The 24,357-nt window shown below is 44.1% G+C and overlaps 1 protein-coding gene across 1 annotated transcript in view; it reads right to left on the bottom strand.

Annotated features, from left to right (window-relative positions):
- Positions 1-24,357, bottom strand: part of SLC44A3 (solute carrier family 44 member 3) — a 323,586-nt gene that overhangs the window by 7,309 nt on the left and 291,920 nt on the right.

Here is a 24,357-nt window from a genome sequence, read left to right as displayed (position 1 = left end):
AAATACTTTTGTATGGTAGGTGGATAAAGAATAACATAATTCTTCTTTTAGAGACCAGAAACCAAGATCAAGGGCATTTCTCCAGATCCCCTAGTAAATTTTTTTTTTTTTTTAATTCTAACTTTCCGGACATTACACAATCAGTTTTCATTAGGACAAAGTGCTATTTAAAGGCATGGTGGTTAAGGTAAGCCAGGCAGTCTCTGGGTTCAAATCCCAGTTCTGCCACCCACCGGCTGTCAGTCTTGGGCAAGTGATTTAACCTCTCTCCGACTTCCATTTCCTCATCTATAAGTGAGTTATAGCACCTACTGCAAGGGGGCGTCGGGAGGATTAAAGAACATATTCCCTATAAAGCAGTCAGCAAAGCGCCTAGCGCGCACAGAAAGCTCGTAGTAAAGGGGAGCTATTATCATCCAGACCTCGCCAAGGATGACCTCATTTACAACTGGGAAACACAGGCCTCTCTTTCAGCCCTGAGGAGGTGTGGAAAGGGCCCAGGGTTTCTTTATCCCTGGGCTTTGATCCCTCACACTCTCAGAGATCCAGGAAGGGCAGGCCTGGCTTCCCAGACCACATTCCAGGGCCCAGCTGGGTCTTTCTTTGCCGTGAGGCTCTGTCCCCAGCTCACCAGCCCACCACTTCCGGCCTCTAAACTGGGGTTCTCCGTGTACTTCCCAATTTACACCGGGGACTACAGTTTTCACGAGGCCTTCCTTTCCCTTCAGATCAACATCCCATGGTTAGTTCAGCACTACTGGTCATAAGCAGTAAAAATAGATTCTGCTTCTTGGCTAAAATGATTCAAGGTTAAAATGGTAATTTCTCGCACATGTGTTGACTCTGCAGATTTTTGGGGGCCTATAACCATTGATCTTTTTTTTCATGTTTCATGCCCACTGAAAGAGAGCATTAAAACCACTCTGACGGGGAAATTAGATATGCCTTCCTGCAGTTGCTACACCACTAGTATTTTACCACAAGGTTCAACCCTGAGTGCAACAGACAGACCTAGAATTAATGTCTGAATGAATAGCTGGAGGAGCGAAGCATCACTCGAGACACAGGATATGGACTGAAAATTCCTGCAGTTTCAGCATTAGCTAATTTATATTTACTCTCAGTAGATGCTGCTTCCTTGTCAGGCAGCTGGAAGATGGACTGCCCTAAATGTTCGAGGTGGTGAGTCCTCGCTCAGAGCATTTGTATTTGCCTGGGCTGACCGAACTTGGGGTGAACGAGCTAAGCCAATTTGCAGACCCTAACAATGTGTGGAAAGGACTGGATATAATAAGGACTGGGTTAACATGTTTTGTTGGTTGTGAGTGTTAATCAGGAGATCCTGAAGGCTAATCTTTATTGTAATTTTTTTTTTAGCGTTTATTTATTTTCGAGACAGAGAGAGACAGAGCATGAATGGGTGAGGGGCAGAGAGAGAGGGAGACACAGAATTGGAAGCAGGCTCCAGGCTCTGAGCCATCAGCCCAGAGCCCGACGCGGGGCTCGAACTCACGGACCGTGAGATCGTGACCTGAGCTGAAGTTGGACGCTTAACCGACTGAGCCACCCAGGCACCCCAGGAGGCTAATCTTTAAGCAAGACAAGAGGTAGTGGTTTCAGGCTCCTAATTTGTTACCAGACAACAGTAAGTGTGCACGTTTCTTTAGTGCCACCAAACAAGTGGATACTTCTGCGTCTTGAAATCAAACGGAAAAGAAAGATTTCCAACTCGACGATGGGAGCGCCTCAATATTACACCTCCATTTCTCACTCCCTTGCCTGGGATTAGAGACCCCTCTAGATGTGGTTTGATTAGCTTTCCAGCTTTCAAGGACTGTCACAAGCAGGTGGGGAGGGTGTGGGGAAGGACACAGACAAGGAAGGTCCTGCATGGCAGTGAGGACTGGTGAACAATGAATTCTAACTCAGGAACGAATGTGAAAGCAACATGGAGGAGAAGCACAGGCTGGGGGTGACGGGGAGGAAGGAGCAGGCGGGAGGGGAGCAGCGAGGAAGAGCTCACAGAAGTGGCGCATAGCTGGTGAAGTTGACTGTTCCCTGCAGAAAACTGGGATAGGCAGGGGCTGAGGCAGCAGCAGGAGGCAGTGAATGAGACCGAAGTGCCCAGAAGAGATTGTGGTGGGAAATGGGTCTGGAGGAGTCCTGAGCTGGACCTCAGTGAGGCTGATAGGCCATCCTGTGGAGCAAGGGGAGAGACAGAAAGTTTCAGGAGTCCTGTCATTTTCAGCCTGTGCTTCTGGAAGCTCTCCCAGGGCAGCTCTCCCCTCATCACTGTCTCCTATTTAGCTACCAAGCCCCGTACCTCCTCTCACCTAAGCCTTTGGGGAGCCCTAAGCACCTCCACAGTGTCTACTGGGCTCTGCTTAAATTATGCATAAATACGGTGCAATCATCCATCCACTGAGCACGCTGGTACCATTAGCAGTCACAAGCCAGGGGCCAGGCCCAGTGAAAAGGAGCCCTTCTCTGGGGAGGAAACAAGATTATTAGGAATCGTAATACTTGTAGGATTCTTCCCAAGGTTCTCGGTTCCCCTGCACCCCACATCAAGACGCACCTTAGCAATATATCCCAAATGGTTTGCCATAGTCCTTATGGCAGTTTCCTAATTCGTTTCTGCGGTCTTTTTCTTTCTTTCTTTTGCTGTCAGCAGGCAAAGTTTCACACAAGTGAAACTTCTGTGTGCAAATTAATAATAATAATAATAATAAATAGTAATAATGGCAAGTATTCATGGAGTACACACAATGTGCCAACCCCTGTTCTTATTCTATATTCCCCTGAATGCATTACCTCATTTACTCGTCTGCAAACCCCAGCTGGATGATAAGGTTGTTGAGGAAACTACAGCACAGAGAGGTGAGGCAGCACGCCCCTGGGGCTTGCACATGCAACCCATGTTGCATCACTCCCACGTAGTAGATCTCTGACTCATTCAGGAAAACATTTACTGTGAGCTGTTCTTTGTGCTTTTCCTTCCAGAAGTCTCCAAATAACAAAGTGGTGCTCTCATGAGATGTATCGTGAAGACGGGGTAAGGATGGGGCAGGAAGGCTCAGTGGAAAGAGGCTGGGTTCCAATCACATTGCCTCCAAAGACTGGCCTCGTGGCCGCCACCAAGTAATGTCACTTCTCAGTTGCCCTGTTCCACAGCTTGTAAAAGGCGTCTGCCTGCTCTTAAGTTCTGTGTTAAAAATGCTTTATGTTTGCCCTCTACTTTGTAGTGGACGAGTCACCCTCCTATTATCATGTTATGTAATCTCATCGGTTTATGACCATTCACTGAAGTCATCACCACAGGTACTATTATCCCCCTTTTACAGAAAATGCTAATCGCTGAAGAAAAATGAAAGAGACCGAAGTATACTTTTAGGTGACAGAAAAGCTGGGTTACCTCCGTAATTTACTCTGAGAGTTGTCCAAGAACGTTAATCGCACCTTTGGCAGAAGGAACATTTTTGCTCCTTAAGTCAAAACTGAAGCCTGCACAGTTCAGCCCTGTGTCCTTCCTCAGCTAAGGGCAGCCGTTTGTCCCCCCACCAAACTGAAGTGGTTCCTTCTTTTACTGGAGAAGATGTGAACCTGAGGTTCTACTGACTCTTCAAAAAGGTAAACAGAGTTTCCCTCCGCATAGGCAGGAAGGCATGTGGCAAACAACATGCCATGAATAGCCAGATTTATTTCTGGCATGCCTTCCTCATAAAGTTCTGATATTTATCAACTCAAAATTCAACAAGAACTCCTAAAACAAACTTGAGAGACTGGATGGTGAATAAATAACCCTGGTATTCACACTTCCCTCAAAACTAAAAGAAATACAGTGAAACCTGAGCCCAGATACATCCCCATACATCCTTGGGATTACAGTAAAACTTGCAGGAAGCATCCCAAGCCTGTTTCATCTTGAGCTCTGTTTTTGGCAGGAACGCATGCCCAGTGAGGTGTACACACAAATAGCCTCTGGGCCTTCCAGGGCCTTGCAGCCACCCTTCAGAGCCATTCAGGAGTTCAGTTGTCACTAGCTGCAAAAGCTCAATGAGATGGTGAGCAGGGGAAATCTGCCAGTCTCCTCCAGGGTGGGGGCCAGGTGGGAGGTGGATGGAAAAAGGACCGTACCTATGCTGAGAGCTGTGCTGCCTGTAGAGCCATGGCAGTGCTGTCTGGTTTGTTCTTTTTAAATTTATTTGCTCTTTGCTCATTTTTAGAATAATGGCTTTATTATTCTATGCCCGTTATTAAAAAATTAAGCAACAGAGAGACAAAGCAAGGAGGGGCGCCTGGGTGGCTCAGTCGGTTAAGCGTCCGACTTCAGCTCAGGTCATGATCGCACGGTTCGTGGGTTCGAGCCCCATGTCAGGCTCTGTGTTGACAGCTCAGAGCCTGGAGCCTGCTTCGGATTCTGTGTCTCCCTCTCTCTCTGCCCCTTCCCTGCTCACACTCTGTGTGTCTCTCTCTCAAAAATAAATAGTAAAAAAATTTTTTTAAGAAAGAAAGCAAGGCAATCACTCTGGTCCCACTCCTCAGAAATAACCATTGCTAACATCATGTGGACCGTACCCCAACATTTCTCTGCAAGTATACCAGACAAAAGGAAGGAAGAGTGGATGGGCAAACATATGTTATAAAATGGAACACTCTATGTGTTATTTTATTTCTATTTGTTTATTTATTTTTAAAGATTTTAATTTTTTTTAATGTTTATTTGAGAGAGCGAGATAGAGAGCAAACGAGCAGCGGCGGGGCAGACAAAGAAGGAGACAAAGAATCAAAGAATCCAAAGCAAGCTCCAGGCTCTGTTCTGTCAACACAGAACCTGATGCAGGGTTTGAACCCACAAACTGTGAGATCATGACCTGAGCTGAAATCAGATGCTTAACTGACTGAGCCACCCAGGCACCCCTAAAGATTTTATTTTTAAGTAATCTCCATGCTCAACATGGGGTTCAAACTCACAACCCTGAGATCAAGAGTCACATGCTCCACTGACTGAGCCAATCAGGCACCCTTCCCTATGTTATTTTAAATAAAAATACTAATGTTAATTTCACTTCACCAGAAGAAAATGAAACTAAACTGGAAGTAAAGGAATATTTGAATTTTAGGCAAATGTATCTTCATAAATTATCCTTAGGTTTCTAAAAGAATCTTTCTAAACTCAGCATTAAAAATCTTAAAAGAAAAAAAAGTGTTAAAAGATCACTTACTGGTTTTGTTTATTTAACACTGTATCTTAAGTTTAGGCAACACTGGTGGTGAAAGATGGGTGGTCTTTCACCCCAGGGGATCACCATACACAAGACCATTCTTTCAAGTTTAGGAGAAGTAGCTGTTCTGTCTAATTCATAGAAACACAAATAGAAAGTCAAGCAAACTGAGGAGACAGACGAACATGCTCCAAATGAAAGGAAAAAAAAAACAAAACAAAACTCAGAAAAAGAACTAAATAAAATGGAGATAATCAATCTACCTGATAAAGAGTTCAAAGTAATGGTCATAAAGACGCTCACCAGACTGGAGAGAAGAGTGGAAGAACTCAGTAAAAACTTCAACAAAAAGATGGAAAACATAAAAAAGAACCAATCAGAGTTGAAAAATATGATAACTGAAGTAAAAAACACACTAGAGGGTATCAACAGTAGATTAGAAGATATGGAAGAATGGTCAGTGATCTGGAAGACAGATTAGAGTGGGAGGCGTCCAACTTGAATAGCAAAAAGGAAAAAGAATATTAAAAATGAGGACAGACTAAGGGATCTCTTGGACAACTTCAAGTAAATAAACATTCTAGGGGTCTCAGAAGGAGACAAGAGATAGAAAGGGGCAGAAAACTTATTTGAAGATACAATGGCTGACTACTTCCCTAACCTGGGGTAGAGAACAAACAGCCAGGAAGCACAGAGAGTTCCAAACAAGAGGAACCCAGGGAGATCCACACCATGACACATAATTGTCAAAAGTTAAGGATAAAGAGAAAATTTAAAAAACAGCAATAGAGAAGCAATTAGTAACACACAAGAGAAACCCATAAGACTATCCATTGAGGTTTAGCAAAAACTATGCATGCTAGAAGGGAGTGGCATGATATATTCAAAGAGCTGGAAGGAAAAAAACTTACAACCAAGAATACTCTACTCAGCAAGGTTATCATTCAAAAGTGAAGGAGAAATAGAGAGTCTTCCAGACAAAGAAAAGATAAATGAGTTAATCACCACACAACTGGCCTTACAAGAAACATTGAAGGAACTCCTTTAAGTGGAGAACAAAAGGCCATAGCTAGAAGTAAGACAGTTACAAAAGGAAAAAGTTTCACTGGTAAAAACAAACAGGGGCATCTGGATGGCTCAGACGGTTAAGTGTCTGACTCTTGTTTCAGCTCAGGTCATGATCTTACAATTGGTTTTTGTTTTTTTGTTTTTTATTTTTTTTAATGTTTATTTATTTTTGAGACACAGAGAGACAAAGCATGAACGGGGGAAGGTCAGAGAGAGAGGGAGACACAGAATCTGAAACAGGCTCCAGGCTCTCAGCTGTCAGCACAGAGCCTGACGCGGGGCTTGAACTCACAGGCTGTGAGATCATGACCTGAGCCAAAGTCGGAAGGTCAACCAACTGAGCCACCCAGGTGCCCCCATGATCTTACAATTGTGAGATCAAGTCCCATGTCAGGCTCTACCCTGAGTATGGAGCCTGCTTGGGATTCTCTCTCCCTCTCTCTCTCTGCCCTTTCCCCACTCAGTTTTTTCTCTCTCGAAATGAACACTTTTTAAAAAAGCAAACATATAGTAAATGGAGTAGAGCAATCATTTATAAAGCTAACATGAAAGTTATAAGACAAAAGTAGTAAAATCAATTATACCTAAAGAAATTAGTAAGATGACTCACAAAACAAAAAGATGTAAAATAGGACAACATATACATAAAATATTAGGGAGGAGTAAAAAAAAAAGTTCTTTTAGAATGTGTTTGAACTTAAGGGACCATCAACTTAGTATAGACTGCTTTATACTTAGGATATTATATATGAACTTCATGGTAACTACAAACCCTATAATAGATACACACAAAATAAAGAGAAAGAAAACCACACGTAACACTAATGAAAGTCATCAATCATAACGAGAGTCAGAGAAAAAGAAACAGAGAAGAACTACAAAAACAACAAAATGGCAACAAGTCAATAAGAAGTTTAAATGTAACTGGTCTAATTGTTCTAATCAAAAGTCATAGGGTGGCACAATGGATTAAAAACTAAGACTTATCTATATACTGCCTATAAGAGACTCAGTTCAGACCTAGACATATACAGACTCAAAGTGAAATGATAGGAAAAGATCTGCCATGCAAATGGAAGAGGAAAAAAAAAAAGAAAAACTAGGATAGCAATACTTGTATCAGACAAAATAGACTTTAAAACACGGGCTGTAACAAGAAATGAAAAAGGGCATTACATGATGATAAAGGGATCAATCCAACAGGAGGATTTAACAATCATGACTATCTATGTATTCAATGTCGGAGCACCTAGACATATAAAGCAGATATTAATAGACATAAAGGGAGAAACTGACAGTAATACGATAATAATAGTGACTTTAACACCCCACTTACATCAGTGGATAGATATTCAGGCAGAAAATCATTAAGGAAACAGTGTGATTGACACAGTAAACCAGATGGACTTAAGAGATATATACAGAATATTCCATCCAAAACCAACAGAATACATATTCTTTTCAAGTATACGTGGAACATTCTCCAGGACAGATCACACGTTAGGCCACCAAACCAATCTCAACAGATTTAAAAAGACTGAAATCATATCATGCATATTTTTGGACCACAACAGTATGAAATTAGAAATCAATTACAAGAAAAAAACTGGAAAAAACACAAACACATGGAGGCTAAACAACATGCTACTAAACAACCAATGAGTCAATGAAGAAGTCAAAGAGGAAATTTAAAAATATATTAAGACGGGGTGCCTGGGTGGCTCAGTTGGTGAAGCGTCCAACTTCAGCTCAGGCTATAATCTAGTAGTTTGGGAGTTCGAGCCCTGTATCAGTTTCTGTGCTGACACCTCAGAGCCTGGAGCCTGCTTCAGATTCTGTCTCCCTCTCTCTCTGCCCCTCCGCACCTTGTGTTCTGTCTCTTTCTCTCAAAAAAAAAAAAAAAAACAAAAAACAAAATAAAACAAAACAAAAACAATAAACAAAACAAACAAAAAAACCCCACCCCAAAACATTAAAAATATGTAAAGACAAATAAAAATGAAAACACAACAGTCCGAAATCTCTGGGATACATCAGTAACAGCTCTAACAGGGAAGTTCATAGTGATATAGGCCGACCTCAAGAAACAAGAAAAATCTCAAAAAAACCCCAACCAAACCTTACAGGTTCTAGTTCTAAAGGAACTAGAAAAAGAACAAAACCCAAAGTTAGTCGAAGGAAGGAAATAATAAACATCATATCAAATAAAATAGAGATTTAAAAAAATAGAAAAGACCAATGAAACCAAGAGCTGGTTCTTTGAAAAGATAAAATTGATAAACTTTTAGCCAGACTCATCATGAAAAAAAGATGATCCAAATAGATAAAATCAGAAATAAAAGAGCTGACGCCACAGAAATACAAAGGGTTTTAAGAGACTACCATGAAAAATTACAAACCAACAAATTAGACAACCTAGAAGAAATGGATAAATTCCTAGAAACATGCAATCTTCCGAAAGTGAATCAGGAAAAAAACAGAAGATCTGATAAGATCAATTAATAGTAACACAATTGAATTGCTAATCAAAAACCACCAACAAACAAAAATCCAGGACCAGATGGAATCACAGGTGAATTCCACCAAACATTTAAAGATGAGTTAATACCAATTCTTCTCAAAGTGTTCCAAAAAATAAGAGGAAGGAAAGCTCTCAGATAAGTCCTATGAGGCCAGCATTACCCTGATACCAAAACCAGACAGAGACACCACACACAAAAAGAAAACCACAGGCCAAGATCCCTGTTGAACAAAAAATGATCAACAAAATAATAGCAAACTGCATTCAACAATACTTAAAAGGATCATTTATCAAACCAAGTGGGGTTTATTCCAGGGTTATAAGGATGGTTCAAATATCCACAAATCAATCAATATCATACACTACATTAACAACATCAAGATTAAAAAAAAACATGATCATCTCAATAGATGCAGAAAAAGTATTCGACAAAATTCAACATTTGTTCATGATAAAAACTCTCATCTAAAATAGGTTTAGACCATAAGAGACTCTTAAAAACTGAGAATAGACTGAGGGTTGATGGGGGGGGGGGGGGTGGAAAGGAGGGAAAAGTGGGTGATGGGCATGGAGGAGGGCACCTGTTGAGATGAGCTCTGGGTGTTGTATGGAAACCAATTTGACAATAAATTTCATATTAAAAAATTAAAAAAAATTTAAAACAACAACAACAACAAAAAAGAAAATGGGTTTAGAGGGAATATACCTCAACCTAATAAGAGCCATATATGAAAACCCACAGCTAGTAGCATACTTGATGGTGAAAAACTGACAGCTTCCCCTCTAAAATCAGGAACAAGACAGGGATGTCCACTCTTACCACTTCTTTCAATAAAGTACTGGGGAAAAAACCACAAAGGACTGGAAGTAAGTCCTAGCGACAGCAAACAGACAAGAAAAAGAAAAGGCATCCAAATTAGTAAGGAAGAAGTAAACTGTCACTATTTGCAGATGACATAATACTGTACACAGAAAGCCTTTAAGACTCCACCAAAAAACTAGTAGAATAAATAAATTCAGTAAAGTTTCAGGATACAAAATTAGTATATAGAAATCTGTTTCGTTTCTATATACTAATAACAAAGTAGCAGAAAGAGAAATTAAGAAAACAATTCCATTTACACTTGTACCAAAATAAATAAAATATCTAAGAATAAACTTAGTTGAGGAAGTGAAAGACCTGATTTTAGAAAATTATAAAACACTGATGAAAAAAACTGTAGACACAGAAACAAATGGAAAGACATACCACAACCATGGAATGGAGGAATCAATATTGTTAAAATGTCCATAGTGCCCAAAGCGATCTACAAATTCAATACAATCCCTACTAAAATACCAATAATATTTTTCAAAGAACTAGAACATATAATACTAAAATGTCCGTGGAACCACAAGAGACTCCAAATAGCCAAAGCAATCTTGAGAAAGAACAAAGCTGGAGGTATCACAATTCTAGATTTCAATATACACGACAAAGCTATAATAATAAAATCAGTATGGTACGGCACAAAATAGACACATGGATAGAACAGAGAGCCCAGAAATAACCCACACTTATATGGTCAATTCATCTACAACAAAGGAGGCAACAATATTTAACTGGGAAAAGACAGACTTTTCAATAAATGGTGCTGGGAAAACTAGAGAGTTCTGTGCAAAAGAGTGAAACTGTAGCATTTTCTTACACACAAAGCTAAACTCAAAGTGGATTAAAGACCTAAATGTGAGACCTGAAACCATAAAACTCCTAGCAGAAAGAGGCAGTAATCTCTTTGACATCGGCCTCGGCAACATGTTTCTAGACATGTCTCTGAAGGTAAGGGAAACAAAAAGCAAACATAATCTATTGAGACTACACGAAAAATAAAAAGCTTTTGCACAGCAAAGGAAACTATCAACAACAAAAGGAAACCTACTGAATGGGAGAAGATATTTGCAAATGCTGTATCTATAGTAGGGGGTTAGTATTCAAAATATATAAAGAACTTATACTAAGTCAACACACACAAAAAACCAAATCACTCAATTAAAAAATGGGCAGAGGACCTGAATACACATTTTTCCAAAGACATCCAGATGGCCAACAGACACGTGAAGAGATGCTCAACAACACTCGTCATCAGGGAAATACAAATCAAAACCACAATGAGGTATCACCTCACCCCTGTCAGAATGGCTGGAATCAAAAAGACAAGAAATAAGTATTGGCAAGGATGTGAAGAAAAAAGAACCCTTGTGTACTGGTGGTGGGAAGGAACATATAAATTGGTGCAGCCACTGTGGAAAACAGTATGGAGGTTTCTCAAAAAATCAAAAACAGAAATACCACATTATCCAGTTATTCCACTATTACATATTCACCTAAAGAAGACGAAAACACTAATTTGGAGAGATTGATGTGCCCCTATGTTTACTGCAGCATTATTTATAATAGCCAAGATACAGAAGCAATCCAAGTGTTCATCAACAGATAAATGGGTAAAGGAGGTGTAGCATATATACATCATGAAATGTTACTCAGTTATAAAAAAAAAAATAATGCAATCTTTTCCATTTGTGACATGGATGGACCTAGAGGGTATTATGCTGAGTGAAATAAGTCAAACAAAGAAATGCATATGATTTCACTTATATATGGAATCTAAAAAACAAAACAAAGAGCAGAAACAGACCCGAAAATACAGAGAACTGATGGTTGCCGGAGGGGGAGGGGGCAAAATGGGTGAGGGGGAGTGGGAGACACAGACTTCAATTAGGGAATGAGTAAGTCATGGGGATGAAAGGCACAGCATAGGGAATAGAGTCAATGGTACTTTAATAGGGTGTGTGGTGTCAGAAAGTAATTGCACTTGTGGGAGCACAGGATACCACAGAGCTGTGCAATCACTATGGGGTACAACTGAAACTAACATAACACCATGTGTCAACCAGACTTCAATAATTTAAAAAAAAAAAAAGAATAAAGATAGAGGTTTAAAGGAGATTCTGACTCCCCAGAGAGTAATTTCTAAAAAAAAAAAAAAAAAAAAAAAAAAGGAAGATGAGAGTCCCCTGCACACTTTGTCCCACCTCCTGATTTTAGTGAGTTTCATTGTTATTCTTTACAGTGTCTGCAGGGCCCCTCCCGATCCCTCTAATGCTGTTCCTTCTGCTCAGATGCTCTTCCAGAGACCCAACTCTCTGTGTGAAGCTAACATTTGTTGAATGATAAAGGTTTGCTTTTGGCAACCCAAGAATGTTTTCTAAATAATATTTCCTCACACAAAACCCAAACTCAGATGTTTGTTACCTTTGTTCTTTCGGTAGAATGTTAGGATTAAAAGGCACCCCAGACATCACCCAGGAACATCCTCTTCTTTTACTGATGAGGAAATGGAAATCTCAACAGGTCAAGTGACCAGACATAGGTGACAAACATGGATTAGGCCTTCACAGGCAATGCCCCTTCTTCCCACAAATCCAGAAAAAGCCAAATCAGGCACCTGCATCTTGCTGAACCTGACCTGTCATTGGCACTCTGCAAAGCAAACCCACCAGAACAACAATTTCATTAAAATTGATGAGGCGTGTCCAGGATACAGAGCTTTGAAGGAAGTGCTGCCTTGGTCCAGTATGCCCTTGACCATCACAAAGGGCTCTCCTGTCCATTTATCTCCTTTGACCCGTGCATATTCAGTGGAGGGAATGACTAAGGCAGAAGGGAGGCTTGATCTTCCATAAGGCAAGATGCAACTTGTGGATCCATGAAATGGGAAATGCTTGTTCTGTTTTTTTGACTTCAGGCTTTAGTAGATAGAGATTAAATAGATGGGCTGTCCCTTTTAGTGGAGACCACTGGCTTCCTCTCCCCTTCACCCTTCTCCTTGACAAGCAACTCCAGGAAGCACCATGAAGCCACTAAGGTACAGAACTGCAGTCCTACGGATCACATCGTAGTGCCATCACCCTAGATAAGCTCTTCAACCTCTGGGTAGGCCTCAGCTTTCTCGTTTGTACAAAGAGGGTAACACCACCTGATACGGAGCATCCCCGAGAGGATAAAGTCAGACTGCATGTAGAATGTCTACCATGGCGCCTGGCATACCGTAAAAACTCAATAAATGGCTATTATCTATAGACTAGAAGACTGGTTCTCTAGAACCATAAAAGAATGTCACGCATCTCTGATCTGAAGCGCAGGACTGTGGAAACGCCAAGAGGACACAGGGTGCAGAAATGGGAATGTTTACATGTTTTCATATACTGCACGGTTTGGGCAGATAATTTTAGGTCAAGTGTCTGTCCCTTCACGAACACGTTTTTGGTGGGCTTGGGGCTGCTAAGGCAAAGACTGACCTGCATGGAAAGGCCTAGTGACAGAGAGCCTGGTGCTCAATGGAAAGGTCACTGCTTGCAGAGAATGATTACTGGTTTGTACCATAGCTCGGCCCAGCTTGCAGCACAAAAACTCTTAAGAAAAATGCATTTGCTTAAAGACACTGACTGTAATTGCAGATCTTTTCCTTCTGAAGCTTCGAAAGACTATCAGCCCTTCCACATTAGCATCCTCTGTCCATGGCCACTTCTCAGAAAGCAGTTTCCCTGGAAGTCAGCCTGAGGTGTTGGTTAGTGCAGCTCTAACAAGAAAGTAGTGCAGCTCTAACGAGAAAGGGTAGCTCTTTTGAGCCGGAATTTCTGCTTTCTTTATTGCCTCCCTGCTAGTCTTAGCAGATGCTAAAAGCTGTGTGAGGGCGGCATGAAGCCAGGGCTGGTACTGAGAAAGTTCAGACCCTTGTATTCAATCACCCTTCCATCCACAGACAAGGTCGGGGCTAGGGGCAGGGCACTGAGCCAGGTCAGCAGCCTCGTGTTCTTGGGACCTCACCAAGCTTCTTCGTTGCCACCTTGATGGAGGCAAGACACAGGCACAGCAGACAGACCCCGAGTGCCTTTCCCTGCCCCCGCTGAGATGCGTCCTGATGAAGGCATTTGGCCTCAGCTGTCTCACTGCCCGGATGAACGCAAGTATAGCAAATGCTCCTCGCTGCCCCACCCCAGCCCGACGCCAACTGAGGCTTTCTGTAAAAGGCAAAAGGAGGGTGAAGAGGCACCCACTCGATGAACTGTTAAAGCCTGGATCCACCTGCCAAAACTTTTAGGAACTGTCTAGCCCCACCTAGATAAGGAAGCAAACTGAACCCAGATCCCTTGTTTCCCCTTCTAGTTTCAGACCTTGCTCCTCAACCATCTATAGAGATGACACTGTAAATGGAAGGAGTGTCCAGTGACCACAAATACAGGTGTGGCGGCTTCCTCTTCCTCTGCTCTCTTGGACTGTTTCTTTTCCCTGTGTACTTTCTCCTTTTCCTCTTCTCCACGTCCCCCACTCCAGAAGGACTCAGGCTGTGCACTCATTCCCTTATGTGAGATTAGGGGGCAATTGAGGGCTGGGGGCATGAGGACACCCAGTTGGCAACTCTTACTAGCTTTTGCTTTCCAAAATTTTAAGCTCTTTAGCTCTTACCTACCAGTGGAGAAGGTGAAGGAAGGGGATTCTCGATATGAACTAAACGTCTCGGAGCCATAGGTGAGCTTGTAGGTCTTCTTCCACCCCTAGATTAGAAGATGAGACTCCCCTGGGCTGAAGGAAAGAGGGAAAAGAGATCTGTGGGTCCTGACCCGGGACACTAGGTCTCCTTTTTCTCAGCAGAGCATGAAGAAGAGGCAAGACTCTAACGGGAAGTGCTCACTCCTAGGGTCTGGGTTTGCCAGGAGCGAAGGGCTTCCAGAGACACAGGCTTTCAGGGCTAAAACCTGAACCGTCTCACACAAAGCAGGAAGGTTGGTTATCTGACCACTACGCATCCAGGCAGACAGGACCATGAAGAGACTTGCAAAAGATTCCTGCTCCCCAAAACACAGCCTGAAGATGGGATGCCATGAAGAGGAAAGGTGGATGTCTAAGGGCAACCCATGTGTACTAATACTTGGGGACACCTGAAATCTCCTAAAAGCCCATGGGGGGATAGCCCAAGAGTAACAGCTGGAATTTACTTCCAGTCCAGTATAATGGAGCTCAAGTCAGAAATTAGGTTAAGAGACACGATACAGTATTTTCTACACACCTGACTTTGTGATTGAGATTCACACCCATATGAAGTCAGGCAAGGATGACACACGGAAGTCAGGGGGCCCAAAGCACTGTCAGATTCCAGCCTGCAGCAGAACATGAATCAGTGACTGGGGCATCGAAGGGGCCTTTATTTCCTCAACCACTATGATGCACATCTTTCAGGTTGTTGTCTACAAATACATCCTTTAGTCCCTGGCCACCAATCACTCCTTCCTCCCAAACTAGTCTCAATGTCGAGGACAAAGACGACTGGGGGATGACAGGAGAGGAATGTCCTCACAGTCACGGTCTTGCTTAGAAGGGTATGGAGGGGAAGGCACAAGTTCCGAGGTGGGCGGTCTGAGCCTTTTGACAATAGCTGTTCCAGAAGCAGTCTCAGAGAGAAATGACATGAAGAAACCTGCTTTCCATCACGGGGAAGATTAGATTTGGGGTAGGAGCTACTTCATGGATTAATTTCATTTCCCATGCTAAATGAATTTGGGAAATGTTGAAACTTAATCTATCATCTTACATTTTTAAAAAATTTTATTTAAATCCCAGTTAATATACAATGTAATATTAGTTTCAGGTGTACAACATAGTGATTCTACACTTCCTTAGAACAGCCGGTGCTCACCACAACAAATGTGCTTCTTAATCCCCATCACCTACAGGATGGGTTAAATAACGTTTACATTTCTTTTTTTTTTTTTTTAATTTTTTTTTTTCAACGTTTATTTATTTTTGGGAGAGAGAGAGACAGAGCATGAATGGGCGAGGGGCAGAGAGAGAGGGAGACACAGAATCGGAAACAGGCTCCAGGCTCTGAGCCATCAGCCCAGAGCCTGACGTGGGGCTCGAACTCACGGACCGCGAGATCGTGACCTGGCTGAAGTCGGTCGCTTAACCGACTGCGCCACCCAGGCGCCCCTAACGTTTACATTTCTTAAGCACTTAGGGTAATGCTGAGAACTAAGTTCCATCTTCCATTCTGAACCGCCTTCCCCAACTCAGCCCCACTCCTGGCCCTGAATCACAGATGACGGCAGGCCCAGCCTCGGTGGCCCAGCAAGCGTGGCACCCGCAGCAGACACAAGCTTGCGGATGAGAAGAACACAGTCTGTCTGCAGCTGCCACAGCCCCATATCAGGTGCTGTTCAGAGCAGTATTTTCATGTGTCACCTGCTTACTTATGAGGAAACTGCATTTTGCTAACTTCAAAGGTAATTTTCATAAACCAAAGTTAAAAACACGGGCCATCTCCCTCAGCATATTTCCTGAGTGTGGTTAGAGCATGCCATGATGAGAAGGTACGAAGGACATTAAGGGGTTGCTTCATGGTTGCTCTGACTTGTGAAAAGAGACTTACAGTGAAGCACATGGTAATTCCTTGGGTCCGATGCCCTTTGAACTAGTGTTGTTGGAAAAAGTCCCAGCTGCCCTTGGTAGGAAGTGACACAGTGGCCCTGGACTGCTGAAAATGGGTGTGAAGAGCCAGAAAATGAGTTCTAGGTAAGGAAAAGAGGGGCCAAATGCATTGCTGTGCAGGGCATGTGTCCTTAACTTCAGGCTACAGTCCTTTCTGGTGGTCTGATCACGGGTTTGGATGTGAATGTTGATTTCCGTCACCGTCACCCTTCGTGAGAGGGAAACCTGGGCATTATTCTGGACCGCGGGGACTGGCAGCACCACTCCTATTTCGACTGCCTCCAGCAAGTCATTAGTGCAGTGGTTATGGCTGAGGGTGGGTGGGGAAGAGAAAGGTGTATTTTGAGGAATTCTCTATGGATGCTGATACACTTCTGAGCAGGCTTCATGAATAACCCCAGTAGCTCCACTCTAAATGCACAGGACAGAAGCAGAGCTCTTCACTTAGTGGGCTGATAATCATGATAGTGACTTCCATGTAGTCAATACCTGCCTCTACACGTCAAGCACAAAACTAAGAGCGTTGCAAACATTATTTATTTATATATAATCCTGGGAGATAGGCATTGTTCTACCCAATTTGGCACATGGAAGACTCCCAGTATTTGATGCGTGAATAAGTCAACTAAAGTAAGCAAATCCCCCCCTTCCCCTCACAAAAGAAACTAACACTTATGGAGTATGTACTGAGCCAGACACCATGCTATCATATTTATATGTATTCGCTGGGCTGACCTTCTCACTGCCTATGAGATAGGTTTAAGAATTTTGCTTGGGGCACCTGGGTGGCTGAGTTGGTTGAGTGTCTGAGTTGGTTTTGGCTCAGATCATGATCCCAGGATTGTGGGATCAAGCCTCATGTCAGGCTCTGCGCTGAGCGTTGAGTCTGCTTAGGATTCTCTCTCTCTCTCTCTCTCTCTCTCTCTCTCTCTCCCTCCCTCCCTCCCTCCCTCCCTCCCTCCGCCCCTCTACCCCCTAGATCTCTCTAAAATAAAATTTAAAAATTCTTTAAGAATTTTGCTTTATGTGTAGGAAAACTGAGGCTGAAAAGTTAAACAACCTGTCCAATGTCACACAATAAGTGGAAGAGCCCAGACCTGCCTGCCTTCTTTCTACTTTATCAAACTGCTGGGAAATGGGTATATGGTCCAGACCCAGGGAGGGGGAAAAGTGGGGGAGGAAGAAGGAGCTCTCATCAGATATGGATAAATGTCTTCCAGAAAAAGGGACTAAAGTGTGAGAAGAGAAGAGGCTTGGAGAAGGAATCTGAGAGCTTGGAACCATTAATAAGAACGGAGATCCCACCCATTTCAGGATCCAAATGTTCCCCACTGTTTTGCTCACGAGCATGAGACTGACTTCCATGGTGCCCAAGGAATGGAGGAGATTTACATATGGTTCTGCTTAAAAGGTAAGCTAGGGCAGCTCACATTGTGTAATGCGGCATACCTGTCTGTCCCCAGTGTCTCAATGATGTTTGTGAGGCAGAGAGAGAAAATGATACAAGGTAGAGAAGAGGATAAAAAGCGCTGACCCCGGTTGAGGCTCTGAAGCCCACTGGACCCCAGACTCTGCTATCATGAGGTGAGGGTGTGCCATGATCTCTAGAATTCTAGGGTCTGGATTCGTACCCTGTGGAAGAAATGCCCTAATAGACTGCGGGAGACCTGGGTTTGAATCCTGGTGTGGGGTAACCTTGTATTTGTGTTTCCATGGCCAGAGACTTCCTTTAGGATATTACCTCTCATGTGCTCCCTGAAGGGGAGGCTGACTTAAGGTAATTTTGAGGGGTAGGAGGAGACCTCAGGCTGGCTCAGCCCTTTGTCCTTCTCTTTGGGATCCACCTGTCACTGAGAGAGCACCTTCTTAGCTCCTCAGAGGTAAGCTTACAGAGGAGAACCTAGAGGCAGGTCTACATCATTGGCTGGGCCAAGGAGAGGGTGAGTTGGTCTGTTTCAGGAATGAGACATTAATAAACTGTTCCTACAATACATTTTCTGACACACTTCTTAGGTACTCAAGGTGATTTTTTTTTTAATGTTTTAAGGCATTTTTTAAAAGACTTTTTTTTTTTTTAAAGAAATCTCTGTACCCAACAAGGGGCTCAAACTCACAACCCTGAGATCAAGAGTCACACTCTCCACCAACTGAGCCAGCCAGGCGCCTCTCAAGGTGATATTTTTAATCCTCACCTGCTTAACTCTTGTGTCTCTCAGTTGTTCAGAACTTGGACAAGGATTTATTAGGTCTCCAAAACTTCAACACTCAGCTCTGTTACTTTCTTCCTGTCCTAGAGCAGGCTGCTACTTAACTTGTACGAACCTGACTGCATCATCTATTTAAAACAAAAACAAACAAAAAAGGATAATCATACCTTCCTCACAGGATTATTTGTGAGATGGAGATGGTTAATACATGTAGTTAGCACAGTGCTTGGCACAATGCAAGTGCCCAGTAAGTGGAGGTATTCTTGTCTCCAGGACTTACACCCCATGGAGAGCCAAGGTAATAATGCCTAACAGTTGCCTCTCTGGAGGGTTTTCTGATTAGCTGAGGGCTGCATGCACAGCCTACCCTCCCTACCCCATGGTGATGCATTCACTCAACAAATATTAATTGCCTCTCTGAGAAGACAGAAGAATTTCAAGTCAGGAAGGACTTCAGAGTCCAACCTAAGATGGCAGCTGTTCACTGGGCCTTACCCCCAAAACAGGAGAAGCTGCTATGGCCCACTTGGGGAAGAGGGCTTTGGGGCCTCACCCTCCTGAGCTGTGACTCTTGTCACACCCACAGCAGGTGGGAGCTGGGCTCCAGAGAGGCCGTTCCCAAGGAAGGCACATACAGCCATGGCCCTAAGCACAGCGGGTTCAGAGCCATGCACCAGGCAACGTGAGGAGACAGTTCGTTTTCCCCAGACAGTCTGGGGCCCCTGACAAATAGGTGTCTCGATTCCTTTCTATCTAAAGCCAGGGTAGCAGCATTTGCCACCAAACAGCTGGGCTGTGAGGATTACCATCGTCTATAAATGGGCTTTAATGTAAACTATCATATTGACACACATGTTAGCTTCTTCCTAAAACGCGCACACTTGGGGGCACCTCTGAGGGCCCTCACCATCAGCTGGCTGCCCCAGAATAGCTGGGGAGTGGCAGGATCCAGAACCGCTGTCACTGAGGGAATGGCTGTCTGGACGCTCTGGGATGATGCTACCTATTATGGCAATGTCCGCTACCAAAAGCACTGTGTCCTTTTAAGACCCTTTACATCATTTTCATAATTTAGCTAGAGAAATTGCACAATATTCATCACTGTTTTTTTTTCCATGAGATGTACATGCTGCCCTGGGGAGAGAGGAGAGGAGTCACTGGAGATCTGCCAGTTGGCTTGGGATGAACCAGAACCTGACATGGACGGGTCACCGAGTGCCTTTGCTATTGATGGACTATGAGAAAGAGGGTCATTGAAACCAAGCTAATGCAGGGAAAGTCAGCAGTGGGGAGAGAAGGCTTTGAGATATTACAAAATCAAGCCTGCCAAAGGCTTGGAAGACAGAGACCAACATTATGTGCACTGAAAGAAAGGGACTGGCAGGCAGTGTGTGGTGCGGGGGTGGGCTATGAAGAAGGGAAGGGAGAGATGCGTGTGTTTTCCGGGCAGCAGCAAGTTTTTCTCTGCCCCGGACTGGACAGGATTGTCTGGGGCTTTTCGGGCCGGTATATCTGTTACTCGGGAAGACAGGAAGCCACAGGCATTTCTGATCAACTTAGTCTCTCCTATCTAGACAGATGCCCGGGGCGGTAGGCTGTGGCTTTATGGCCTGCATTAAGGCGAACAGGAGATTCGGCAGATTTCCATCAGTCAGCCAGCCACCTGCACGATGGCCCACGGCAGGAAAGGAGGGACGTGAAAGCTGCCGGGCGGTACCGTGCTCTCCACTCGTGAGAATGACAGAGGTGATTGGCGTCTCATCAGTATGTTGTCACCAGTCATTTTGCATACTTGCTGTTATCCCTGCGTAGCAGTGGTCCAGGGGAACTGCCAGGAGAGGATGCAGCCACATGGCCCCCTCACGTGTTCGGTGTACTCCACGAGACTCTGAGGCTGGAGATGGGGGCCACATAAACTGTGGCTCGCTGATCTTTGGGATCCCAGGGCAAGTCCTCACCATGGATGAAAAGTAAATGTGAAAAAAACCAAGCCTGTCGTTTGGAATCTGACAGAGAAACATGCGGTTCAAATTTTCCCCACTCTGCGATGGGGCGGTGTGACCACCACACGGTCAGAAAGCGATATGAACACCTTGGGGTCACGTAAACTGAGCCTCTCATTCCATGGAAGCTCAGGAAGGTGGAGGGATTCACCCCAGCGCCACAAGGTAGGCAGAAGGCAGTTGCTGCGACATCTGACTAGGGGTTGCTTTACCCAGGAGCTCCTTCCAGGACACGGAGCGGGAAGAGTCATCCTCAGATGGTTTGCCCAGAGCCCACAGCTCACTTCCTGCACCCCCTTTCCCACTTCTGCTGGAAGAACAAAGGATCAAAGAGGAATGCAATGCTCAACGTGACAAAAAGACACACGTTAAACAAGAGCCAAGTAGTCCACACAGTAAAATGTTAGTTAAGGCAGGAAGAACTACAGTTGAACAGGACAGCCAACCCGGAGTGACTCTGGCGGTACACCCACCGCAAAGTGTTCTTTCCCCACTTTGCTGACGCCCAACTGTGCGAGCACATTCACAAGCTTGGCAGCGTTGCCAGGCACAGCTTTGGCAGCCTGACGTCTTGACAGAATTATCAATTTGCGTCCTCAGGAAACAAAGTAAAACATCAATTTTAGTTCATAAATAGCACACTTTAGTAAAGCTTTAGTAACACACTATGTACTTGGCTGATTGGTTAATAGCTCTTTGTTGTATGCGACAAGGAAAACCCATGAAATTTTGCCATTTGCCTACAAGAATTGAAGACAGAACATTCTGGAATGTTGCAGGCCTGGTTGCAAACATCAGGAAGAGTCTTGTGGCCTACGAGTAGGTTTCAAACTTAGAGGAACACTGATCTAAAACTACCATCAGAGCTGGGATAGACATTCGTGTCATCAATGGACAAGAGATGTGCACTCAGAGACACATTTCCATAAGGAACTGTGTGTGGACACCATAAGAAATAAGAGGTGTGTCTGCCATTGGGTTAGCTTGCAGAGCCTCACAGGGGAACTTCTCAGTCAGGCTCCTGGAAAGTGCTGGAAGGGAGGGGGAGGCTACAGGATCTGCTCCGCTGGAAATCTCTGAGAACAGCCAGTCCATCCTCTCAGAAACTTTGACACTCGACTTGTCAGAGGGGAGGAGGTGGGCCCTGACAAGCCTTTTCTGGATCTATAATTGCATGATTCATCCTTCACCCTTTTCAATTTTTCTTGTCCTCCACCAAAATCTGCCCTATAAACGATCTGCTCAACTGCCAGAAAACTGACTGGTTTGGACCCTGGCTTGGACAGGCACGGAGAGATCTACCACAGACAGGAGCTGTGACTCCCTCCTCTTGTTTAAAAACGCACGGTGGCGGGGCACCTGGGTGGCTCAGTTGGTTAAGTGTCCAACTCTTGGTTTTGGCTCAGGTCGTGACCTCACGGTTTATGAGTTCGAGCCCCGTGCCGGGCTCTGTGTTGACAATGCAGAGCCTGCTTGGGATTCATTCTCTCTCTCTCCCTCCCTCTCTCTCTCTGCCCCTCCCCTATTCGCTCTATCACTCTTTTTCAAAATAAATAAATAAACTTGAAAAAAATGCATGGTGGTTAAGGGCTTGGGTCCCAGAGACAAAATAGATATGGATTTAAATCCTAGGTCTACTAGCTATATGCCCTCTCAAGCCTTAGTTTCCTTATCTATACATTGGAGATACTATCTCAGAGGGCTGTGGTGAAAACGAACAACAATGGACATGAATGCAGGAAGATTACTTAGCTTACAGCTGGCAGCAGAGTGAGTGCTAAAAGCCCACTGCTCCTGCTGCTGTTACCAGCCGCTGACCTCCAGCGGGTGCTCTGTGCTCTACGGCAAACGCGACGTCTTCTGTGACACCTCTCCTAACCACCGAGATTCTCCTTTCCTCAACTTCCATCGTCCCCGTTCCAACACTTCAACACGCACTTCTCCGCACAGTTATGTAAAGATCTCATGCAAATGCCTCATACTGTTTCCCCGTCCCTCAAACTAGCTTGTCAGCTCCTGGAAGGCCTGGCTTTGCTGTATATTGGTTCTTTCACCACAGTCCCCTTCCCCTTGATGCTGGGGTTCAAGTGGTTCAAATACACCACAAACAAGCAAATAAGTTGTTGGATAAAAAAACGGGCGAAGCGCACACGTGTAATTTTTTTCAGGCATGCACATATTTGGCATTTACGACACAGAGAGACAAGTAATGAGAAACGATGAGATGTGGGGTTTCATCTCCCAGTGTGCGAGTGAATTACCGCCCAGCCACAGGCTGGGTGTCTATAAAATGCAGCAACTACCACCTGCCATCCTTCCGGGGCTGGTGAAAATGGATTGGGCTTCTGAGCAGCAGCGGTGGAACACAACCAGCTCCTTGATGTTAAGTAAAGAAGAGTATCTGGGTTCTGATGCAAACAAATGGGGCTCATTCTCTTTTAGCCTTTCCCAGCCCTGACTGCACAAAACAAGGCAAATAAAATAGGTCTCAGCTCTCCAGAGAAATATTCTGGTAGCTCATGACAGTGCCAGGATATTTTTCAAAAGGCAAATCTAAATTCTTTCTCACTTTAGCCTCCCTTTCCTTTGTCTCCTGCCTAAGGAGATCACAACAACTCTGACCACCATTAGATGGTAACTAGCTTTATTCTTAAAATCTTTATTTTACTCTGCTTTCTAGTTGTTGATTTGTTTTTTTAAAAGTTTATCTATTTCAAGAGTGAGAGAGTAGGGGAGAGGCAGAGAAAGAAAGAAAGTGAGAGAGAGAAAGTGGAAGAGGGGCAGAGAGAGACAAAGAGAGAGAATCCCAAGCAGGCTCTGCCCTGTCAATGCAGAGCCTGAGTCAGGGCTCAGTCTCATGAACCATGAGATCACGACTTGAGCCAAAATCAAGAGTCAGATGCTTAACCAAGTGAGCCACCCAGGCACCCCTCGGTAGTTGATTCAGACAGACCAGAGGTGACTGTTCCCTCCCTATCAGTATTCACATCAATTCTTCCTCTTCCTTCTCCATGCTGCCTCCTTTTTCTCCATCTCCTAAATCTCAGGCCTCCCAGCAATGACTGTGTTAGCTGGACCTGCCTGGTCCCGTAGGAGCCACCCCAAATGAACGATGCTCTGACAGCTGGTTTAGGCCAAGGCCTACTGCACCAGCACCATGATCAGAATCTGAAGGATCTATCCTTGTTTGCAACACTGACTCACCACGAACGGGATCAAGGCTAGTTGAGCTTTTTCGTGACTCAGACAATCACTGTCATTGTACATCTGTTACAGGGTCCCTCACCTTCATAATGGTAACTATAGTGTGGCTAACACCGGTGCTACTTATGATCTTGGGAACATTTTGAACTCCCAAGGGAAAGGGTATTGGGTTAATATGAGGTGGTGAAATTTCAGAATGCAGAACATACGTCCCTTAGGATAACAAGGCAGAGGAAATAAACATAAACATAACACAGGACAGTGGTTCACAAATGTATCTTAGCAGTAGAGCCCTGTCCTCAAAGGAAACCTTCAGCGGAATCCCACTCCTGGCTCAGATAAGTTCTGTTTGGAAGGCAGGGTAAGGTGGTGCAGGTATGGGACCGAGCCCACCTTTCTTCCTCCTCAGCCCTTGCCCTCCTCTCCTGACGTGCTGGTTCCTACAGCATCCACAAGGAGCCCCTAGGCTTCCATGAGTGAAAGAGGGACAGGGAAAGAACATGAATTTACATATACAGTGACAGGCCTTGTAGGACCATGTGGACAACATAGATATCTGCATATCAATGGTCCCATTGCTTTTGTCTTTCTAGTTTATATGTTT

Source organism: Felis catus, chromosome C1 (genome assembly GCF_018350175.1).
Source record: "Felis catus isolate Fca126 chromosome C1, F.catus_Fca126_mat1.0, whole genome shotgun sequence".
In the NCBI taxonomy this organism is placed as follows: Eukaryota; Metazoa; Chordata; class Mammalia; order Carnivora; family Felidae; genus Felis; species Felis catus.
Note: the sequence above shows the minus strand (reverse complement) of the source record. Positions and strands in the feature narration are given on the sequence as shown.